Source organism: Neofelis nebulosa, chromosome 11, assembly GCF_028018385.1.
Source record: "Neofelis nebulosa isolate mNeoNeb1 chromosome 11, mNeoNeb1.pri, whole genome shotgun sequence".
NCBI classification, from domain to species: domain Eukaryota; kingdom Metazoa; phylum Chordata; class Mammalia; order Carnivora; family Felidae; genus Neofelis; species Neofelis nebulosa.
This window is the reverse complement of record NC_080792.1, coordinates 54879476-54901022: the sequence shown is the minus strand read 5'-3', so window position 1 is coordinate 54901022 and position 21547 is coordinate 54879476. Positions and strand designations below refer to the sequence as shown.

The window sequence follows — 21547 nt, the reverse complement described above, 5'->3', positions numbered from 1 at the left end:
GAAAGGCAAATTGAAACCACAATGTAATGCCACGATATGCCCACTAAGGTAACTAAAAGAAAAAGAATGAAAATGCCAAATATTAATGATGTCATAAAACAAACGGTAGTTTTACCTACTGCTAGAATAATAAATGTCTCGCTCATGCCTATGTACGCGCGCACACACACACACACACACACAGACACATGCATGTAGGACTGGCTGAAAAATAGTTGCATTAGTCTCCTCTCCAGCTTATGTTGCTAGAAATTTGATAGGTTTTTGAAAAGGATTTACAGGAGACATTGCTTTGCCTTCTCATTCTCTCTAAAGCCAAACGTTGGCAGAGGCGATAAGCTAACACCAGAAGATGGGAATATTGGATGAGTTCTTCATGGAACAATCAAAATTTATTCCCTAAGCAAACAATGAAGAATGCCAATGATGGTGGTAGGTGATAAAAATGGGCAAAACAGTATAGAGCTGGAAGGCGTGAACTTCAGACTGGAGTTGTTGAAAGGCACCAAGCAGTGTTACAGATGTGGGATGTTTCTGACTCAGCAGAAGCTGCAGCCAGGGAAGAGTCCTCCTGGGAGAACATTGCAAGGGATTCCAAGTCATTCATCCCAGCAGTTGTCATGTGAATGGTGGAGATTGGGGAAGAAAGGAGGGATGAAAGAGAGGGGTGGGGAGCAGGCAGGGTGGGAAGTCAGGCCCCTCTGGGTTGATGGGGTTTTTCCAGATGCACATGCCTCGGAGCTACAAAGTCTCTCCCATAGGTGTTAAATAGCGTCAGCAGACAACACAGTGACAATCTTGGAGGAGGCCATCAGGTGCGCCCAAGGAACTGGAATATACCAGTAGACAGTTGTAACTCTAGGCAACGGGTGTGCAATCATAATTGAAAGGAGGAAAACCAAACGGGATAACAAATATGGGCAAACATTTTCATCTTTACCATCACAAAAGAGCAAGTTAAAATCAAAGCCAACCAGGAAGTCCATTTCCTTTGCCTGACAAATACCAAAAATGTAAAAGTTACATCCAGTGACAGCAATGAAATCAAACTGCTTGTCGTTCTGTGTCATGACTAGCACAAATACCATGTTCTAAGAAGACGGCCTGTGAATATACATTGAAATCTTGCACCTGCTGGTCGATCTGGTGATTCGACCTCTGCAAGCGAAGCCAATGGTTAGGAACATTGATTTAGAATTTGGATGCTGGAGTTAGACTATATGGATTAAGGCTGTGGTTCTGTCATTCCTATTGATGTAAAATCAAGTTACTGAGGCTCCTTGTGCCTCAGTGTGCCCATCTGTAAGATGAGATTAATTACAGTACCTACTTTGTCAGGGTATTAGGATTTTTATACGTAAAGCAATTAAAACAATGTGCCTGGCAAATGCTAAGCCCCACATAAGACCTTGTTACTGTTTTAGGTCTGCAACTGCTCATCAAAAATTCTAAAGTTTTCAGAAATCAGACTTTGTTAGATTTTAGAAAACTAATATGAAATATATAGAGGCAATATGATATAATGCCCCCCCCCAGGGTGTTCTGGGGAAGGCCCCATAGTTAAACCCATTAATACTTTCTTTGTAAATTATAAGAATATTCATATTGAGCATTGTAAATAGTGGCTTCATGTCAGTTCAGGTCAGATGTGATTTTCCTACCAAATAAGAATTAAGAAAATCCTTAAGAGAATTGTTTGAGTCTGGTATTGTCATAAGGGATTACGCATCTGTGTTCCATGATATAAAAAAAGCGAAACTTTATGTAAAGTGTATAATACATTATTTAATAAAATATTTATGAACTATTAAAACCTTGACCTGCTTGTTCATATTGAGTTAATACGAACTGCTTGTTCATATTAAGTAAACAATACAGTATTGTTATATGTGTAGGAAAAAAGCTCACCTTAGAAAAATAGTCTGGAGGGGCGCCTGGGTGGCGCAGTCGGTTAAGCGTCCGACTTCAGCCAGGTCACGATCTCGCGGTCCGTGAGTTCGAGCCCCGCGTCAGGCTCTGGGCTGATGGCTCGGAGCCTGGAGCCTGTTTCCGATTCTGTGTCTCCCTCTCTCTCTGCCCCTCCCCCGTTCATGCTCTGTCTCTCTCTGTCCCAAAAATAAATAAAAAACGTTGAAAAAAAAAAAAAAAGAAAAAGAAAAATAGTCTGGAAAATAATATACTATGTTGTTAGCAATGGCTATAATGAGGTGGTGGAAATAGGTTAAATGTTTTTATTTTCTATTGTATTCAGGTTTCTAATAAAGATACTACTATTATAGTGAAAAAAAAATTATCAAATGGACTTAGTATATAGCCTTAATTGTTCTGTAAATTTGATGAGTAATTTGAAAAAGTTGTCTTTTGTCCATTATCTTTCCGTGGTAGTAAATGTTAGTATAAATCACTCCTTCATGATAATTAAGTAGAAAAATTTCTTTGAATGTTCTAATGTGTTTCACATGCTGAGTTTCATTGGCTAATTTCAGTTGCACTCTGTCTCGTAAAACTTAGTATAAACTTAAGTCAAGTTTATGAAAATTAGTATTTTTCATGAAACCAATAGTAACAGCTAAATTTGATATATTTGCTCTTTGCTATGGATAGCATCAAAATATTCCAAATCACTCTTCCAACATGGGAGTTCAGAAGCAGCAAAGGCTTTGGAAAATCAGACAGACGTGGCTTCAGTCCCAGTTGTACTGCTGTCTTGTGTAACTTGGCTAAATTACCAGTTGCCTGAATCTTGGGTTCCTTATTTGCAAAAGAGAAGTAACAAGTCAGTTGAAGATGAAGTAACAATTTCTAAAAAGTACCACCCACCGCTTTATATTACATGCTCAATAAACGAGTGTTCCCTTTTCTTTCGCTGAGAAAAGGAGAAAAATGAGGGAAGGGATGAAATAACTACTCGTTACCAAGCCACTGTTGAAAGCACCTTTATTAATTTGTTCCTTTCGTGGTCATCTGCAGAAGGTGTCCATAGCTTGTCCAAGAGGGAGGTGGGTGGCTGAAATGTGACATGAAGTCTGGGCATTGGACCCAGAGCCGACATTCTTGATGAGTAGGTTAGCCTGCCAATGAATTACGCTGAAAAGATAGGATGAGGCTAGTATTCATGTGGTTTGACAAGTATATGTAATATTGAAAAAGTAACGACACAGCTTTAACAGATAGGTGTTCGTTTTCTGTCGCCACCTGTGTTTCAGGACTTTGTGAATGGTGCTTTGGAGCACCTTCAGTGGTCACTGCTCATCCCTCTTCCCGGTACACTTTCTGGAAGGGACCAGCACACATCCAGTTAACTCACGTCAATGGGGTTGTGGAACAGATCACGCTCATCTCACTGAGATCAGGTAAGAGTTTCAAAATATGTTTGCTCTTTGCAGGTAGTATCTGACCTCATGAGCTGCTCTGAAATCTTTCTGCCTTGTTAGAAATGCGAGAGTTACGTTAAATAACCAGACACATGTTGGATGGGAAAAAATAGGCTACCGCAAAAAAACATGGGTATATGGATTGAAATGTTTATTACTAGCTAAGCATATGCTGATGTACTTAAAGTTATTTTTATTACTTACGTAAAGTATAGGGACTTAGCATTTAGTACAAGGGGAGTTTCAACGCAAGCATTCTTGTAAAATATAACAGCAATACAGTTTTATGAAACCTGTAATTGCTATAATCTACATTATTTTTACTGCTGTAAAATGACTGTAAATTGGAGAGGCTATCTCCTTGAAATGGGTTATGATGAAAATGTACCTATTATGATTATCTTTATGCAAATCCTTCCCTAACTGTGAGCTTCCTTTACCTGTACTTCAAATCCATGTGAGTTCACTTCTGTATATCTTTTGCTCAACATCAAAACCTTCTGTTTCAATACACTAAATTGCCAGTCACTCCAGTTGGGCTTAATCAGCAAAACAGACCTGGATTTGAAAAAAGACGGTAAAGTTGAATCAGAGTGGGGTAGTTACTGCAGGCAGTCCTGGAGGGTGATGCATTAAATGACCAAAGGTGACAGGCCATCTCTTAGAAGGACACTCTAGTAGGTACCATGAGGACACAAGCTACGTGATGAAAATGGTGCTTTGGCCATAACATGACTTTGTCTGGGGTGGGTAGATGTTGAGAATTACGAGTTGTCCAAAGGTTTTGCTTCTCAAGCATACAAGTTATTCTGCATCTCAAATACCTGAGATTCCAGGTAAGTCAGTACTCCTAGATGTAAAAGGAAAGACACTGAATATTCAGGTAGAAGATTCGGGACCAGACCTCTTGGGATGCATATTCACCTGCAATGTGTAACAACTTATCAAGTGTCTTATGTCCAACGTGGGGAAGGGATGTCCCGAAAGTTTCCTAGTGAACAAAACCTGATAAATGGAAACTGGCAAGATTGAAGGTATGTAAAGGCCCTTGATCATAGCACGGTGGCTGAGCACATGGGCTTTGGAACCAAATGAGCATCTGTGGTTCGAACTCTGACTATGCCACCTTTTGGCCATGACTTCTTCTGGAGTAGTTGTGAAAATTATAAGCGCTAATTTATGAAGAGTGTACTGGAGGTACACATTGAGCGTTCAATAAATGATTATACTACATGGTTGTGCAAACATTTGTCAGGGCTTTTGTAGGTTTACTCATCCCTGATCTTAATACTGTTTTCTTGGAGGGCTTAAATTTCTCATTTGTAAATTCTCCTACCACAAATATTCTTTCATCTTCCCTAGTCAACCATAGGAGGACATTATTATATTTTTCAAGAGTAGAAGTTTTTAAAAATCTGGCATGTATTAAATTTCTGAAGGTCACTGATAATTTAAGCTTGATGATTTCAAATCTGCCGCTTTGCAGTGGGTCTTGATATTGGGTCAATTACCTTACTTCCGAATAGTTTCACGTTTGAAATGAGAACGACAGAATATCTATCCATAATATGTTCTGTGAATATTAAATGAGACCTAGTGTATGACACAGAAATATGGCACGCATGTGAGCTATTACTGATACTACTATTGGGTGCTATTGTTGTAATTATTCTTAAATACATTCTTACCCACCTCTGGTATGATCACCGATGTTGTCTTTAGTTGACGGAACTTGAAGCAGAATTTTCTACAGAATTTTTAACAAAACAGTAATATATGCAAGATCTCAGGTCATGCTTTAAATCTTGAACATGATTCATTATGTTCATCACTTTATGCCCATAGAATATAATAACTCCAGTTTGAATGCAAATCTCATTTTGCGATGTGACCAAATTACTTCCAAGGACAACTGCTTTTAAAACTCCCAAATTTGATTCTTTCCAGGGGTAACTGTACGACTTCTCTTTTAAATCGCTTCACATTTTAATGATTCTTAATAGCAGATTTGGGCCATTTCATCCATAACATGTTACTCTTGCACCTGATGACCTAAGCTGTTGAATCCGTGAAATGATAAACTACTAAGTAACCAGGACACCTTCACTTTGCACTACCTACTCCAGCTGAAGTTCTGACTTTATATGCAGTACGTATTGCCGTTTCATTTCCCGATACAATGACGATCGAGGAATTCAGCGACTTTGTCAAGGTCACACCCCCAAGAAATGCACAGAGGCATAGAGTGTGGGTAGAGTGGCCACAGAGACTAACCTATATCGGTTAATTTCAAAACTACCTTTGATTTTGTCATGTTTACTCTCCTGTCAAAGGCTCTTTGAGGAAAAAAAAAGTTGCCTTCAGAGTTAGGACCCAAAATCTGTTTTTGGTCTGACAGAACTGGGCAGTGTTAAGAACATCAGTACCGCTTTGGAAAAGTTTCTAGGTGGTCTGTCCTATTTCTCCTACAGTATCTGCTTTGATTCTTGGGTAGGAGTAGAAATAGGGGTAGACTTGAAGGATGGTGAAAGTTTAAGGGAAAACTTCAGGTGTCGCATTACATACGTCTAGGATATTCCAGGACAGTTCCTTAGAAGAAAAGTTCTATTCTCCAGTGTTCTGAAGGAAACGAAACATTTGGTTGATACTGGTGGTTAATAGAGACTTCAAGCCAACTTTAATTGCTATGACCTTTTATTAACTCAATACCTAATCATATTTGGTATTGTTTACGGCAGAATCCAAGGTTAACACAATTGTCTTGTTGAATTTCAGTTGTTGGGACAATCGCAGGGACAAAAAGCTTTTAGTACTTAAATCTTTTTGTTTTTTCAAAACGTATGTCATTTGTACTTAGCGTATATTCTTATTCAATCTTATTTCTACTTTATAAGAAAACGGATACTTCTCCTTATTCACATTTTCCTTATGTTATTAGTATCCCCTTATCCTGAAAGTATATGGATAACAGTAATTCATAATTCTTGGTATGAATTGACTGGAAAGAGCATAGAATTCCATACAGGTCTGGAATTACCTAGATGATATTCATGAAACATTTAGGTACACCTTAGCTGTTAAATAACACTGAAACGTCGACTGTTTTAAATACTCTAGACATTTTTCCAGAAGAGTCGTTGCATACATAACCTTATTTAGGTTCACTTCTATAATAGGATTTCAAGAAGATTGAGGTCTAGTGAATTGTCCTTTTACGTTTTATTTTTTGTAAAAGTCAATTTTGTCTAGGAATAGCAAAATGTTTTGTCTGTTACTTGGAAAATTTACTAAGATCTACTTGGGTGTATTGAAAATCTGACAGTACAATTAAAAAGTATGGAGGGTTGGGGCGCCTGGGTGGCTCGGTCGGTTAAGCGTCTGACTTCAGCTCAGGTCACGATCTCGCGGTCCGTGAGTTCGAGCCTCGCGTCGGGCTCTGGGCTGATGGCTCAGAGCCTGGAGCCTGCTTCCGGTTCTGTGTCTCCCTCTCTCTCTGCCCCTCCCCCGTTCATGCTCTGTCTCTCTCTGTCTCAAAAATAAATAAAACGTTAAAAAAAATTTTTTTTAAATAAAAAAAAAAATATGGAGGGTTATCAGGCCAAGAAGAATAATGTGGGTGCACAAATACCTTGTATTTTGTTACATTTGCCCTAAAAGCTAAGTCTGTGGGAAGGAAAGAGCGGACATGAAGTCGGAAGACCAGATAGCTGTGACTTAAGGCCCCTTACCTTTTTGGCCTCTTGAAATACACTTTTTTTCCTGAAACAACTTTACTGAGTTGTGAGAATTGAGTGAGATAATGTTTCTGGAAGTGTTCTAGAATTTTCAGGCTCTATAAAAATGGTACATGTGAATGATGCTATTACCACAGGTGTTAACATGGAAACTTTCAATGCGAGAATTTTAAGTGTGAAAGTCTTTCCAATCTTTTAATAAAAAAAATTCCAAAGTTAAGGATTTTTAGTGGGCTTGACATCACACTTAGAAGCCTGAAGTAACTTGTGTTTTTCATGGACAGAACATGTGCATTCACAGTAAAGAGTAAATGCTGACATTCAGTATTTTATTTTTGTTAAATAATACCCATGTTGGATTATTGAGTCATGAAGATTTGGAGATCCCTGGCACTGGTATCAGAGAAATTTTAAGCAAGGAAGAATTAAGATTCTATAATTTTAGCAGTTCTAAAGAAGTCAGTTAGAATTATGTATATTCCATAATACAAATTAGAAACTGGAGTGAATTCATTAGCATGTGTGATTAGGAAAGATAATTTATAAGAAGCATCCGTTTGCCTGTAAAAACTGTGTTTCTCGACTAGAGCTGTGGGCTTGTCCATTTCTCTTTGGGTTCTAACACATACCACCCCCTGTGATAAGAGGCTTTGTTAATAGGTGCAGATCCATTAAGGACAGTCAGGCCGTCTTGATGAATTGACTTACCACTGAAATGTCTCTGTTTACCCTTGTTATATCTCTTGTTCTAAAATCTTGTCCTTACTGAAGCTATTCTGGCTTTCTTTGTATTAGTGCCTGCACAGTATGTCCAATTTCCATCTTGCTTACTTTTAAAGTTTCACTTAAATGCTTCCACATGATGCTATTTTCTCCATGCCTCCACTCATGCCCCTTCTATCCCATCCATAGACTCTGCGTGTCAGTGAATGGAACACTACCCACTCAGTTGCTCAGGACAGAAACCAGGGAAATAGCTCGATTCCTCTTCTCATCGGTCAAACATAGCCTAGTGATCCTCAAGAAAATGTCACAAATTTATCCACTTTTTTCCATATCTGTAGCATGAACCTCAAGAGGTCAAAATCTTCACTACTTTAGAGTGCCTGACTTCTCTCCTAGCTCCCACCCCTGCCTCCCTTCACTCCACTGCTGGCACAGCAGCCAAGGACGATCTAAGCATACGTTCCATCATTACCCTGTTGAATCCCTGCAGCCTCTCCCGTTGCACTCAGAGTAAACTCTGAGCTCTGACCCGGACCTAGAAGGCCCTATATGATTGGTGTCCTAACCCCCTCTCTAAACCCATCTCTCCCTGTGGACCACCCAGCTTTGGTTCCACCTGGCCTTTCCATTTCTTGATTCTTACAAGTTTTGTTTTTTGTTTTTTTCCTGTTTGGTGCCCCTGCTGTTGCATCTCACTGGAATAAATTTACCTCAGCACTTGGCATTGTTAGCATTTAAACTGAGACAGCATGCATGCTAAAGAGATCGCTCTTTATTACTTCACCCTCTCAACAAATATTGGTTCAGTGAATGCTAGATGCCAGACGCTGAGCTCCATGCCGAGAATAAATTGCAAAGTCTAAAGATGTTTGGTCTTTGCCTCTCAAGGAGTTTACAAATCCATGAGGAAGACAGACATCATTCAATACAAGTCCAAATATTCACTGAGGGAAGTCCCATAAAGAAGGTGAGCACAACTCTCTATGAAACCCATAGTAAAACTGAAAGAGACTGAAGTTGTAAATAGGCTTCTGTGAAGGGTTCTTTGACCGTGATCTGAAAGGGGGGTAAGAGTAAAATGATACTCTGATTAATTATACTCTTAGAAATTCAGTAGAAAGAAAAGGCAAATGAATGGAAACTTTAGCTCCTGTATAGGACTGTTAACAAGATACATTATGGCCATTTTGATTAGACCCATCACTATTAGTAACTAGTTACAACTATCAATTTTTTACAATCTGACTCTGTATCTAAAAGCAAAATTATGGGTTTATTTTTTTCCAATGGAGAAAAATGACATTTTGTGCACTGTGAGATAAAAAAAAAAAAGTAAGAAAAGTTTAGTGGCAAGTTTTTTTTTAAATAAACTTCTTACTGCTTTTTTAAGCTTAGTAAAATGAAAACGGACTTACATGGCCGTAAAGATTATCTTAATGAAAACAAATGCTTGAATTTCCAAAAACATATTTCTTGGGTCTCATTCCAATATCTCAACCCAGTTCAACTCTTGTTTTGAACTGGTCTTGAACCTAGAGGCATAATGGGCCAATATAAGGGACAGGACATATTCTGGATCTCTATCTTGGTCTGTCATCCCAAATGGTCTGGGTTGAACATAAACCCAGTAATCGAATTAGAGGTATGACATTTCATACATTCCGTCAAATTGACTGAAATGTAAGAACCTGCTGCTCTTAGTCCCATTCTCCTTTTGTCCTTCCAGCTGTGCTGAAATTAATATTCTCATCTACAAAGTTCTTTCCGCCTACCTAAAGCCATATCTCGCTCACATCGTGTATCACTCAACCGTTAATGGTTAATAAACCACCCCAAATTTAATGGCTGAATACGACAACCATTTATTTAACTCCAGTTTCTGCTGCTCTGGGTGAGGTTCTGCTGATCTTAGGTCAAATCTCTGGATTTGAGATCAGCTAGAGAGTCAGCTGGGAACTGCTAGTCCTTAGACTGCATCACTAACAGATCTGGCAGTTGGCTGGTAATTGGGACCATGTACTTCTCAACTCTAGCTGGATGGCCTCAGCCTCTTTTCAGGGACACTGGGTATTGAAAGGATCCAGAGGAAAAGGTCCAGTGCACAGTCACTGTTCAAGACTCTGCTCATAACACTTCTGCTGTTGTTGCACTGGCCAAAGCAACAGACGTTTGGAGGGGAGGATCTGTGACCTCACTATTAATACAGAGAAGGAAAGAATTTGTGGTTATTTTGATAATTGACCACATCCTCAGATTAAACAGCAAACAAAACACTCCTATCCTTTGAGTCCCTAAATCAATGCCACCCATTCATGAAAAACACCGTTTCTAACTGAATACATAAGTGAATTTCAGGTCTTCATCTGTAACAATTTAAGTATCAATTGACATTTTTAGTGTTAGCAGATGAATGCCATTTTCATACAAGTTGATGGAAAGAAACGGGATAACTCAAGTTCTTGATGGGGCAACTTGAAACGCGTGGATTTCCTTTGATTTCTGAATTTCCTGATGTTGCTGCTGAAGCATCGCCCTATTACTTTATGTAGCCAACGAGTCCTTCTGCTGTGATGATGGTTGGAAGCTTCATGACCTCGGTTCGCAAAAGTGTTGGCAAAAAGCCCCTAATCTGCCTTCGGGGAAGTGTCTTCACAGCTTCAAGTCCTACAGGCGAACATCAAATTGCATCTTACAAAGGATCAACTCTGTAGGCATATAAAATGCAAAAGAGTGCAGGGGTTTCCCTGTCTTCTTGGGGCAGGCTGGGCAAGAGGCCTGAAATTAAAGCGATTACAATCACTAAAACACCATTTCTCACTTTCACACCTGCCTCTGAGTCAGGAGCTTAAGAATGCTTTCTAAAACATGTTCCTTTGAGTTTTCACTTTCTCTAACTAATGGAAATTTGCAGTTGTACTATATCCTAGTGCTACTCCAAGTCTTTATTGGTCCTTTGATTTTTTTTTTTCCCCAAAGAAAACCAGGAGGTGGGGCGCCTCGGCAGTTCAGGGGGTTAAATGTCCAACTTCAGCTCAGGTCATGATCTCCTGGGTCGTGAGTTCGAGCCCCACGTCAGGCTCTGTGCTGACAGCTCAGAGCCTGGAGTCAATTTTGTAGTCTGTCTCCCTCTCTGCCCCTCCCCTGTTCACATTGTGTTTCTCTCTCTCTCAAAAATAAACATTAAAAAAATGTTTTTAAATAAAAAAGCCACGAAGAAATAAATCTGAATACGACTGAGCCACCCTGGCACCCCCAAAGAAAATAGATAACCATTAAAAAGTTAAAAAAAAAAAACTATTTTTGAGAGACAAAGCGCAAGGAGGGGGGCAAGGGGTAGAAAGAGAGGGAGACCCAGAATCTGAAGCAGGCCCCAGACTCTGAGCTGTCAGCACAGAGCCCGATGCGGGGCTCAAACCCACAAGCTATGAGATAATGATCTGGGCTGAAGTGAGAAGCCCAACCAACTGAGCCACCCAGGTGCCCCAGAAAATAGCACTTTAATAAAAAAAGTTCAAAAGCTTACAGTATTTTATTTCAACTGTTACCATATACTACATTTGAAAATTACATACTACACTGATCAAGATAGTGTGGAGTTCAAGTATATTTATGTAGGCCAATGGAAAAAAAAAAGTCTGCGAATATGGTGAATTGACTTCTGATGGATGAGCCAAAGTAATTTCATACAGATTTGCTACTGTTTTCAACAAATGACGCTGGAAGAATTGGATATCCATATGGAAAAAAGTAAACCCCAATCATTGCATCACATATAAAGAAAATCAATTCAATCTGGATGATAGACATACAATCCATAACATGTAAAAGAAAGTAAAAGATTATTTTTGGGACTTTAGCTGAGGCAAAAAGCACTTATAAGAAGGAAAACAAATGATAAATTAGACTTGTAAAAATTAAGATCTATTGTTCTTCATAATACATTGCTTAGGAAATTAAAAGACACGACACAGACTGGGAAAACCTATGTAAAAGAGATACAATGTTGTGCTTAGTATACATATGAACTCGACAACTTAACCTAGTTATTTGAGTAGACCTTTCACTCTAGAATATGTAAGAAATGGCAAATGAACTCATGAAGAGATGCTCCACATCTTTAGATACATGTGAATGGAAACTTCAGATGAAATCACACCCAGCGGGATGAGTAAAAGGAAAGCCTGACAATAACACACGCTGGGAAGGGGGCAGAGCGATGTAAATCTCATACCTTCCAAGTGCAAATGTATGACTGCTTTGTGCAACAATTTATCAAGTAAAGCAAGCACTTTCCTTGTGTCTCAGGACTAGGTATCTCTCAAAAGAAAAAATAAAAACACAAGTGGACACAAAGTCTTGGTTTCAGGTGTTCTTGGAAGCTTTATAACAAAAACTGGAAATACCGCCAGTAAACAAACTGTAGAAGAGGGATAGAATGAGATGCTCTCAGCTTCCGTAAAGGAACAGATTATTAATTCACAGATCTTCGTAGAGCTCAACTTCGTTTTACAAAACGAAAGAAGCCAAGCACAAAGCATCGCATACTGTACGATTCTGCTGATAGAAAACTCTGGGGCAGGCAAACTGCAGGGACAGAAAGCGGAACAATGATCTACGGTGATGGAGAGTGGGGTGGGAGTGTCAGGTACCACGGGCACAAGGGAACTTTCTGAGGTGCAAAGGATATTCTATATACTGATCGAGTGGTGTCGATACAAAAGCATCTGTTTTCCCAAATATTAAGCTGTACGTGATTTTATTGTATGTGGCTTATATTTCATTGAAGCACAGACAGAAATATTTGATTTTGTACAGAGACCAGAAGCATGGTTCATTATATTTACAATCTTGAGCGACATGTATTGCTGGATTTCCAGATTGAATCAAAAATTCCAGAATTTAAAAGCTCTTGATTGCTTATAACTTTGAAGAGGGAAAAACATTGGACAAACACAATTGTTGGAAAATATTGGGTTTCCTGCATAAAATATTCATGAAAAAATGTTTCAGAGTGTATATTTCATTCCCAGCTACCTCCTCTCTTTGTTACATAATACCCAGAATCGAGGCATGTCCTAACCGGTAAAATATGGAATGTTCTTGCAACAGGTTTTGAATTCTCATTATTATTTTCAATTATTGACCTGAATTAGTTTAGTATTTTCCTCAGATGACCTATTGTTTCACTCTGGCTCTTCTTGGAATGCTCAAAAGCTGTGTTCGGTGTCCGGATGGATATTATCAGCTTTGGAAATCATTAGTATCCTCTCTGAGAGTCTGATTTTAAAGTGAGTGTGATCTGTGGGCTGGAGGCTACTTGAAATTGGAAGTTGCTAGTGAGAAACTCTCAAGGAGTTCATCTCCAACTCAAGGAGGAGTCTTGTTTTTCACCATAATTACAAGGACAGGACCAATTGCTTCCATCCCCAGACTTGGAGCTGCTGGGTATTGTGCCACAGTTGCTTCCCACTTTCAATGATTGAGTGCTTTCAACCATGAACACTAAGCTTAGGAACTGGTAAAATCCTGATGCTACATCATAATACTTATAAATATGTAATATTTCTTATGGCTAACACAGATTGAGCCTGTGTAAATTATTTCCACTAACTTATGTTAATACTCATAGATTTATAAGCTTACGGTGAATACAAACGCTGACAATATGAAGAATTGATTTTCTACATTGAAAATGATTTCTGGGGATGCCTGGGGGCTCAGTTGGTTAAGCCTCCAGCTTCGGCTTAGGTCATAATCTCATGGCTCATGAGTTAAAGCCCCGTGTCGTCGGGCTCTGTGCTGACAGCTCAGAGTCTGGAGCCTGCTTTGGATTCTGTGTCTCTCTCTTTTCTGCCCCACCCCCACTCATGCTCTGTTTCTCTCTCTCTGAAAAATGAATAAACATTAAAAAATTTTAAAAAATGATTTCTGTATTCAACTGCATAATCCTCAAACTGAGATAAGAAAACAGTATTGATACAGGTTTTTAAAATACTTTTCTTTTATGAATGATGACAAAGTTAATAACCATTTTTAAAATTGTATCTAGTGCTGTTTGTTCAAAAATATCCACTTTTCCATCCTAAAGTCCTAGAATTAAAAGTGTTAAAAAGTTTATTTTAGCCTCCAGAAGAGCTTCATTAAATTTCATAATGTGTAACAGATACAAGGAGAGGAATGGTTCTGGTAATTACTTTTTTTAAACATCTGAGAATCATTGGTTATTTCCATCATCAGTCTTCTATTTCATTCTTATGAGGTTGTTTTTTTTTGCAGTGGTATTGTTTGTGTGTGTGCGTGCATGTGTGTGTCTAAGATTAGGGTTTCTACCCCAGATTTTTTTTTTTTAGAGCTTGGAAAGGGCAACTTTAATTCATTATAAATGAGTGCAAGAATGAATTAAAATCATAGCTGTTGGTTGTGTTTACAGGAGAGAAAATGGAGGAGACTTAGACCCATTGATGATGAAGTCCCACATTTGATAGATCTCCTGCTGGCTTCATGTATTTGCCTCCTACTCTCTTTAACTACTACTTTGGCTAAGAAGAGAGTCAGAATGTACTGTGGGGGTGTGTTCAAGAGAACAAGAGGATTGTAAGATTCTCCAGACTATGACAGGCTATTGCATTTATTGAGGTATAATAAAAGAATAAATATATTTAATTCAAATAAACCTTGAAAAAGTATGTCCGGTTTAGCTGTTCATTTTGAATGCATCTAGAAAGAAAAACAGAGCTCATCAAAGAGGCATTCTCTTCCACATTTTGAGTTGTTGGGGTCACTTCCCCTAGCCCACCAGCTAAAATGCCACAAGCAGCTCTAAAACCATGGGAGGGACAAACAATGGAAATAGGAGCAATAATACTCTATCTCGCTCTTTCCCATAACTGCCACCTTTCAAAGCATGCCGTGTTTAGGGGGGAGTGCCCCTAGGGCTTTTTACCGTGTTGCCATTATTTTTTTTGGAAAGTGTTCCTTCTGGAATTGAACTAATACTTGATAAAGGAATTCTTACCCAGAAATGTTCATGGCAAAGACAAGGCTGAAAGTAGAAGGGAGAAGAGACCAGAGACGGGTCACGTTCCCTCTGGGGATTCCCAGGCTGAGACCACAGAAGGGGTGGACGCATGTGCCTCAGAATTGAAGGGGAAGAAGGCAAAGATGGAGGTGGATTGAGTGGGAGGTGCTGAAAGTTCGTCCAGCTGCTGCGCAGTTCTGTTTCTGAAGTTCAAATATGATTATCCTACTTGGGAACTTTGAGCGGCTACTGTCTGAAGTATGGAAATCAGATAGGGATGTAAGGACACAAATGGCCCATCTCCTCTCTTCTCCTCTTCGTTCTCCTTTTATTCTGTCCCTTGAAATGCTGCACCTTTGATTTAATCGAGCCTTCACAAAATCTCTTTCCCTACCTTGTGTTCCGGTTGATTTCTATCAAAATCTTCAGACTTGGTGGAAATATGTCCATCTTTCCATAAATCAGTTTCTCCTCCTGGGACCTTCCATGTGATTTATTAACACATTTCACGTGCTAGGTTTATTTGTTTTGGTTTCCAAACTGGACCGTGCACTCCTTGGTCTTTTTAGTCTTTGCATTCTTAGCACTTATAGCAAAGTTAGATACTCACTGAATGTTTAAATTTGATCATACAGAAGAAAATAAGACGATACAGCACCGTGTTTTAAAAAAAAAACTCAGAAAAGAATTATAGGTTATCAGTGTTCTTTGCTGTTCCACAGATGATGCATTCATAACTTTAAATTTTTATAACAGCAGTAACTATTAGTGAAGCAATCAGATGTTAGGAATTTTGTTAAAACACAAAAAAGACTCTGAAACATACCTTGATGAAAAATTCAATACTATCTTGATCAGAAGCTCTGTAAAATAGTTTTGATATTAATGATGACTATAAGATACTTTGAGACCTAAACATAAACGTTTAAGATCTAATATCCTTACTTAGGCAGGTAAATACACTGAGGTTTTATTATTATTGAAATCTAGTGGCTTATATAGATGGCCTTTCTTAATGAACCTGCAAATTGAAAATGACATTTTTGAAAAATAAAGAAAACAGACCTTGCTCTCTTACCAGTTTTCTTGGCCTCAAGATGGAACTTTAGTATCTTCCATGAAAGCCTTTGTGACTATATTCTGTGGATACTCTTGGAATCCAACCACACTCTGCGTACTCATTGTAGTTTCAAGACGCTCATTGAGAATTGGCTTAATGCATTGTTTTAAATTTTGCCTGCACATGAATTGGGCTTGATTTTAGTATGTTACAATTTTCAGATTTCCTCCTGTCTTTCACACAGTGTAGTTTTATGGCTCAGTTGCTCATATCTTAGTAACGCTTAGGCTCCATAATGATTTGGAAATTGTGCTGTGTGAAGCGGTAGAAATGCCCTGAATTTTCCTTTGAACGACGGATGGCAAGGCCATCAAAGAAATGTTACCTTAGTGATGTCTGAGATAAAAAGAATCTTGGGAAGTATTGGAGCCATTGACCATGTCAGGATGCTAGGATAGGTTTTCTTTTTAACCAGGGCTTTCCTTTTTAATACCACTTGCTCATAAGTAGAGAGCTATTCCTTTTTCAAAGACAACTCTTAGTTCTTGTTATATATTTTAGTCACTGTTCTACATGATCCCAACTGAAACAACTGTCAAAGTTGGTGTTTGATCATCTGTGGGATCAATTTCTAATTACTCTTCAGCTGTTTCCCCTCCATCCTATCTCTGCACTTGGAGAGAGGGAGAAAAAGAGGGATTGTGAAGTGGGAATCAAATCAGAGGTGAGTAGGGAGTATGCAATTCACTGTAGGGGGAGCTTGTTAACTTGCTGACTTGTTAGTATCAGTAAGTACAGTGAAAGAATTATTCATGAAAAACTGACCTTGGAGCCCTGGAAAACAGATTTTCCCTCCAATCCTTTCAATCTCAACTTCAGGAGCGTAAAATAGAGCAAGAAATAGACTCCTTTATTTTTTAGATGGTATAGGCAACTACATTGAGTACATTTTCAATGGTAATTACGTGCCATGGTATCTTAACAAATATATATGCTACTACTTTAATACGATGGCCACGCCTCTCTTTTCACGTGATGTTATGATTGGGCATGGCCCGTCCAGTGTTGTTAGAGCAAACCATTCCAAATAAACAGACTGTATGATTCTGAAAGATGGTACCAGATGACGACGGTTAAGCCCGTGAATGTGTCAGTGGCAGAGGTCGAATGGCAAGGGATGAACAGGCATCCTGAGAGGTGATGGAGCAGAGCAGCAAGGAATCTAAGGTCAATAGTGTGACTCTGATCGTGTGTACAAAACAGAGAAGTGTAAACGTGTACCTTATTTCCGACGCTTTTTCAAATTTTGTATTTAAAGAGTAAAACTGGGAAAGTGTCCTGTCCGCTTACGGTAGCTCGTGTCTCGGGTATCTCCGTGTAGACCTAGCCAGTAGGCTTGAGTTAGGTCATGCAGTAAGATCAGTGGGGTAGGAGAGGGATTGGTAGTAGAAAATGCACCCCCCCAAATTTTTTAAACGCACTGAATCCCTAGAAGGGGGGTGCGGGTGGCAATAAACAAGATCCCCATCCTACATAAACTGGAACCTCGGCAGGGATATGGACAAGGGGGAAAAAGTAATGGATCTACTGACCAAATTGTGGTACAGGGTAACCAACAGGGCTTAGAAAAGGTTGATCCTGATCATTTAATCATCACTGGGCCACAGGGTAGAGCCAGAACTCGATAAACGTTCAGCTCTAGTGCCTTACGTCCCTCCGGGCGTATCAGGATGTGGCTGCAGCCAGGCACATAGAGTGCAGTGGCAGAGGGCTGTGCAGAGGCTGACTCTGTTCAAAACTGAGCTGTGTCGGTGCTGTATTTTGTCCTTGGAGACCTCTCTGTTAATCCATGGTGCTCCAGGGCACAGTCATAACAGGGGAGCGAAGTGCAGTTGCGAGGCTATCTCCAAGGAAGACTTTGCCGGAGTGGAAGTTGAAGCAGGACCGTTACTTACCCCAGTGCCCCCCAGTCTTGCCTGATTGTTGTCTTCCTCATCTACCCTGTAAAAGCACTTGATCACAGGAAGGGAGCAATTAAAGGCCAGAGACACTGCTCTACTGTATTGTATGCCTGTGCCTAGTGACTAAAACTTGTGATATCTTGATATCCAATATAGAATTTGAATACGTCGTTATGTATTATGATACGTACGTGAGATTGTTATTTTTATTGCTTTCACAATGCACAGTGCTATATAATACATAGACAAATAAACATGGGCTGCCCAAACTGATGAGAAATATTTAGAGGAGAATATCAATAGGATGGATTCTGTTGGGCACAGAAGATGTGCTGCTTTTGATTTCCCTTTAATCCTATTTTCAACTAGAGAAACAGAAAGTCTTAGATAGCAATAGAAGATTGAAAAAAAAATTTTTTTGGCCGTTCTTCCCTGTTTTTCCTTACATGTTTCTACCAAGAGCCTATGATAGAGTTATGAGTACTATGTTCAACAGTGACAGATCTCAATCATTCTAGGAGCTGCTTAGCCCATCACATAAGAATTATCCATTCAGCCATTTATTCATTTGATCAATATTTATTGATCACTTACCTTGTGCCTAATATTGTGCTGCTTCACACAGTATTGAATACAGTGAATATGAAGTATATTTCAAAGGTTTGTGTATTTTCATTTTTCCTTAACATTTGATAACTGGGATGAATTCAGTTTCATCAGTTAAGTTTGAAAATCACTTTATTTTAAAGTCAATTGACTGTCAGATTGATTTAAGAGGTATAATTACAATAAATTCGGTAATTATAAGCATAATAAATAGCATTCAATGCACAATACCTAAGAGATTATAACTTTTCCCTTGTCTGCTTCAACAAAGAATTTGTGGAAATGCACTGTCATAAAGTTCCTGTAAAAAAGGTGAAGCTCGTTAAGAGAGGAAAGAAATTACCAGATGCCAAGGATGTTTGTTAGGGCAAGTAAGCATTTCACATTTCATTGTTAAATGTCTAGATAGTAGCATGGTAGTCTGTAGAGTCCGTATTATTAACAGTATATAGATAACAGCAAAAATAATAATGATAAATGTATACCAACTTACCTTATGCCAGGTACTACTCTAAGTACATCACATATGCAATAGAACTCCATTCTTAACTACGATACCCATTTTGCAGATCAGGAAATTGTAATGAAGTAGTTAGTCTAGCTAGTAAGGGATAGAATTGGGAGGCTACCCCAGTGGTTTGATTCCAGGTTTGGCACTCATAAGCCCTCTCTCAAATTATTAAGTTAATGCCTCTATTATGGATAATATGAACATCATGGAAAACAAATTTTAATTCCCCAAATTTACCTTTTGGGAAAAAATACAGATATTGTTCTTTAGATAAATGTTTCCTATATTGTCCCTCTGTAAGCTGTGAAGGAATAGCAATGTTTTAAATTATTGAAATTGGTACATTTTATTTCTGTAGACATTGGGTCTTCCATTATCTCTTATCAACTAGCCTTCCATATTTTTTTTCTTTTGACCACACTCCTATGCTATAGCACACTAAGATAATTGGCTACATTTTAGGTCCTAATCCCTCTGAGCCTTTGTTTTCTGGATGTCCTCATTTACTCATTTGAAGAACATTTGTTAGGTGTTTGTTTTATCCAGATACTAGGCTAAGTGCTGGGGAAAGAAGGGGAAGTAAGACCAACAAATCTGGTTCTTGGCCTTAAGAAACTTTTATCTTAGAGGGAGATGCCTGCGTTAAATCACTGTTACATAATTAATATTTCCATTACAGTTCTAGAAATCCCATGAGATTGTAATGTCAAGCAAGTTTATGTAGTAGGGGATTTAGGAAGCCTTCTTGGAGGAAGTAATAATCTGAGTTGAGAAATAAATGACAGTATCACAAATGAGAAATTTGCAATTTGGGGCATTTACAGAGGTTCATGCAATCTTATGAAGTCTTCAAAGCATTACTTGGTTTATAATTCCAGATGGCCCTTTTCAGATCACGGTGCGTTATTACGTAGCATGAGGTGTCTTCCAGGCATAGTTTCTAGACATTGGAAGCTGCTTACCCAACCCTGCATCAATTTCATGTCAACTTGCTCAGAATTCAGTTAAAGCTCAGGGATTTCAAAAATCGGCTTCCAATTGTTTTTTTTTTTTTTTTAATGGAGGCTTTGCCCCATTTGCATCTGCATGAGGAAGATAGGTCTTTCTCTAGCCTACAAAGAGTCCTTCTCTGTCTACTCCTGCAAGGACTGTAAATCTAGGAGCTGGTTTCTGAAACTGCTCTCCCCATCTCTGGCCCCATGGTGGGGATGGTTGGCCATCTGGGCTGCAGACTGCCTTTCCTCTAACAGACCCACTTGGATCCATCACGGAAGTCTTGTTGAGTACGGCTCCCATGAAGTTCTAGCCACTTGGTTTTCACTTTCTTTACTGCATGTCCCTGCAGCATGCTCACTAACCATTTTTAAGGCCTAACCTTTGGTGAAATTCAACTTGTTGCCAGTTCTTTTTCAATTTATAATAACGGTAAATGCCATCAATTCAGGAGCCCACATGCTGGCTGTCTTCTTGCTCTCACAGTTCCCAATTGATTATCTCTCTTTTGGTTCAGAGGAAAACCTGGCGAATTTCTTAGCTCAGATAGGCTTCTAGCCAGAGCCCATTTGCAGAAGAGAAATCATTACCATCTTGGGCTGATGAATGATCAATCTCGTTGTTTCCAGTTAAGTTTTCTCTGACGAGGATAAGCTTTTACAATCAGTTTTGCGTAATGAAAATATTCTTGACTGACCAGGATGCACTTCTCTTCTACTGCTGCATGGCTGACTCCTTCTGTTCCTTTAAGTCCTCCTTCTCAAAGATATCTGCTCGGGCCGCCATATTTAATGTTACACCTTACATCAACTCTCATTGCTCAGCACTTTGTACCAGCTAACCCAGCTCTATTTTTTTTTTCCTTTATTCCATAGCACACGTCCCTTTCCAACCTACTAGCAAAGTTACTTATTCATTATATCTACCGCTTGTTGTCTGTCTTCTGATACTAGAGTGTAAGCTCCATATGGAACTTGTCTTGTGTTATTTTATCGATGTAGGCCGAGCACCATGAACATTACAATCAACAAATATTTGCTAGATGATTGAATCCAACATACAGAAAATAATAGAGGCATCATTCATCAGCTGAAGAATAAGTGGGCATTTTTAATAACCTTTGGAACCACAGGAGGGAAGTGAAGTGGCATGTGGAAAAGCAACGCTTAAATGAGTTTGTGTGTGCAAATACTGGCATTCAGGCTTGTCTAGTTAATACCAAGACGTTACTATGGAGATTTCGTTAATATTTTCATTTTTCCTAAATATGTTTTCCAAGGGCGTTATTGTACTTGAATAGCATTTACTTATTGTGGCACCCGAGTGGCTCAGTCAGTACAGTGTCTGACTCTAGATTTCAGCTCAGGTCATGATGGTTCACGGGATCGAGGCCCTTTTGGCTCTGTGCTGACAGTGTGGAGCCTGCTTGGGATTCTCTGTCTCCCTCTCTCTCTCTGCCCCTACCCTGTGTGCTGATATGTGTGTGCGTGCATGCTCTCTCAAAATTTTTTAGAAAAGCATTTACCTATTAACAAAAATTCAAAATAATAACAAATTCTGTATG

At 39.0% G+C, this 21547-nt stretch overlaps 1 protein-coding gene across 8 annotated transcripts in view; it reads left to right on the top strand.

Annotated features, from left to right (window-relative positions):
• Positions 1 to 21547, top strand: part of DLGAP1 (DLG associated protein 1) — a 908014-nt gene that overhangs the window by 119951 nt on the left and 766516 nt on the right. For all 8 annotated transcript variants that reach the window (XM_058692592.1, XM_058692594.1, XM_058692590.1 and 5 more), the window contains exon 2: positions 3207 to 3353. The gene's annotated coding sequence lies outside the window, so the exon portion shown is untranslated. The remainder of the gene's footprint in view (positions 1 to 3206; positions 3354 to 21547) is intronic.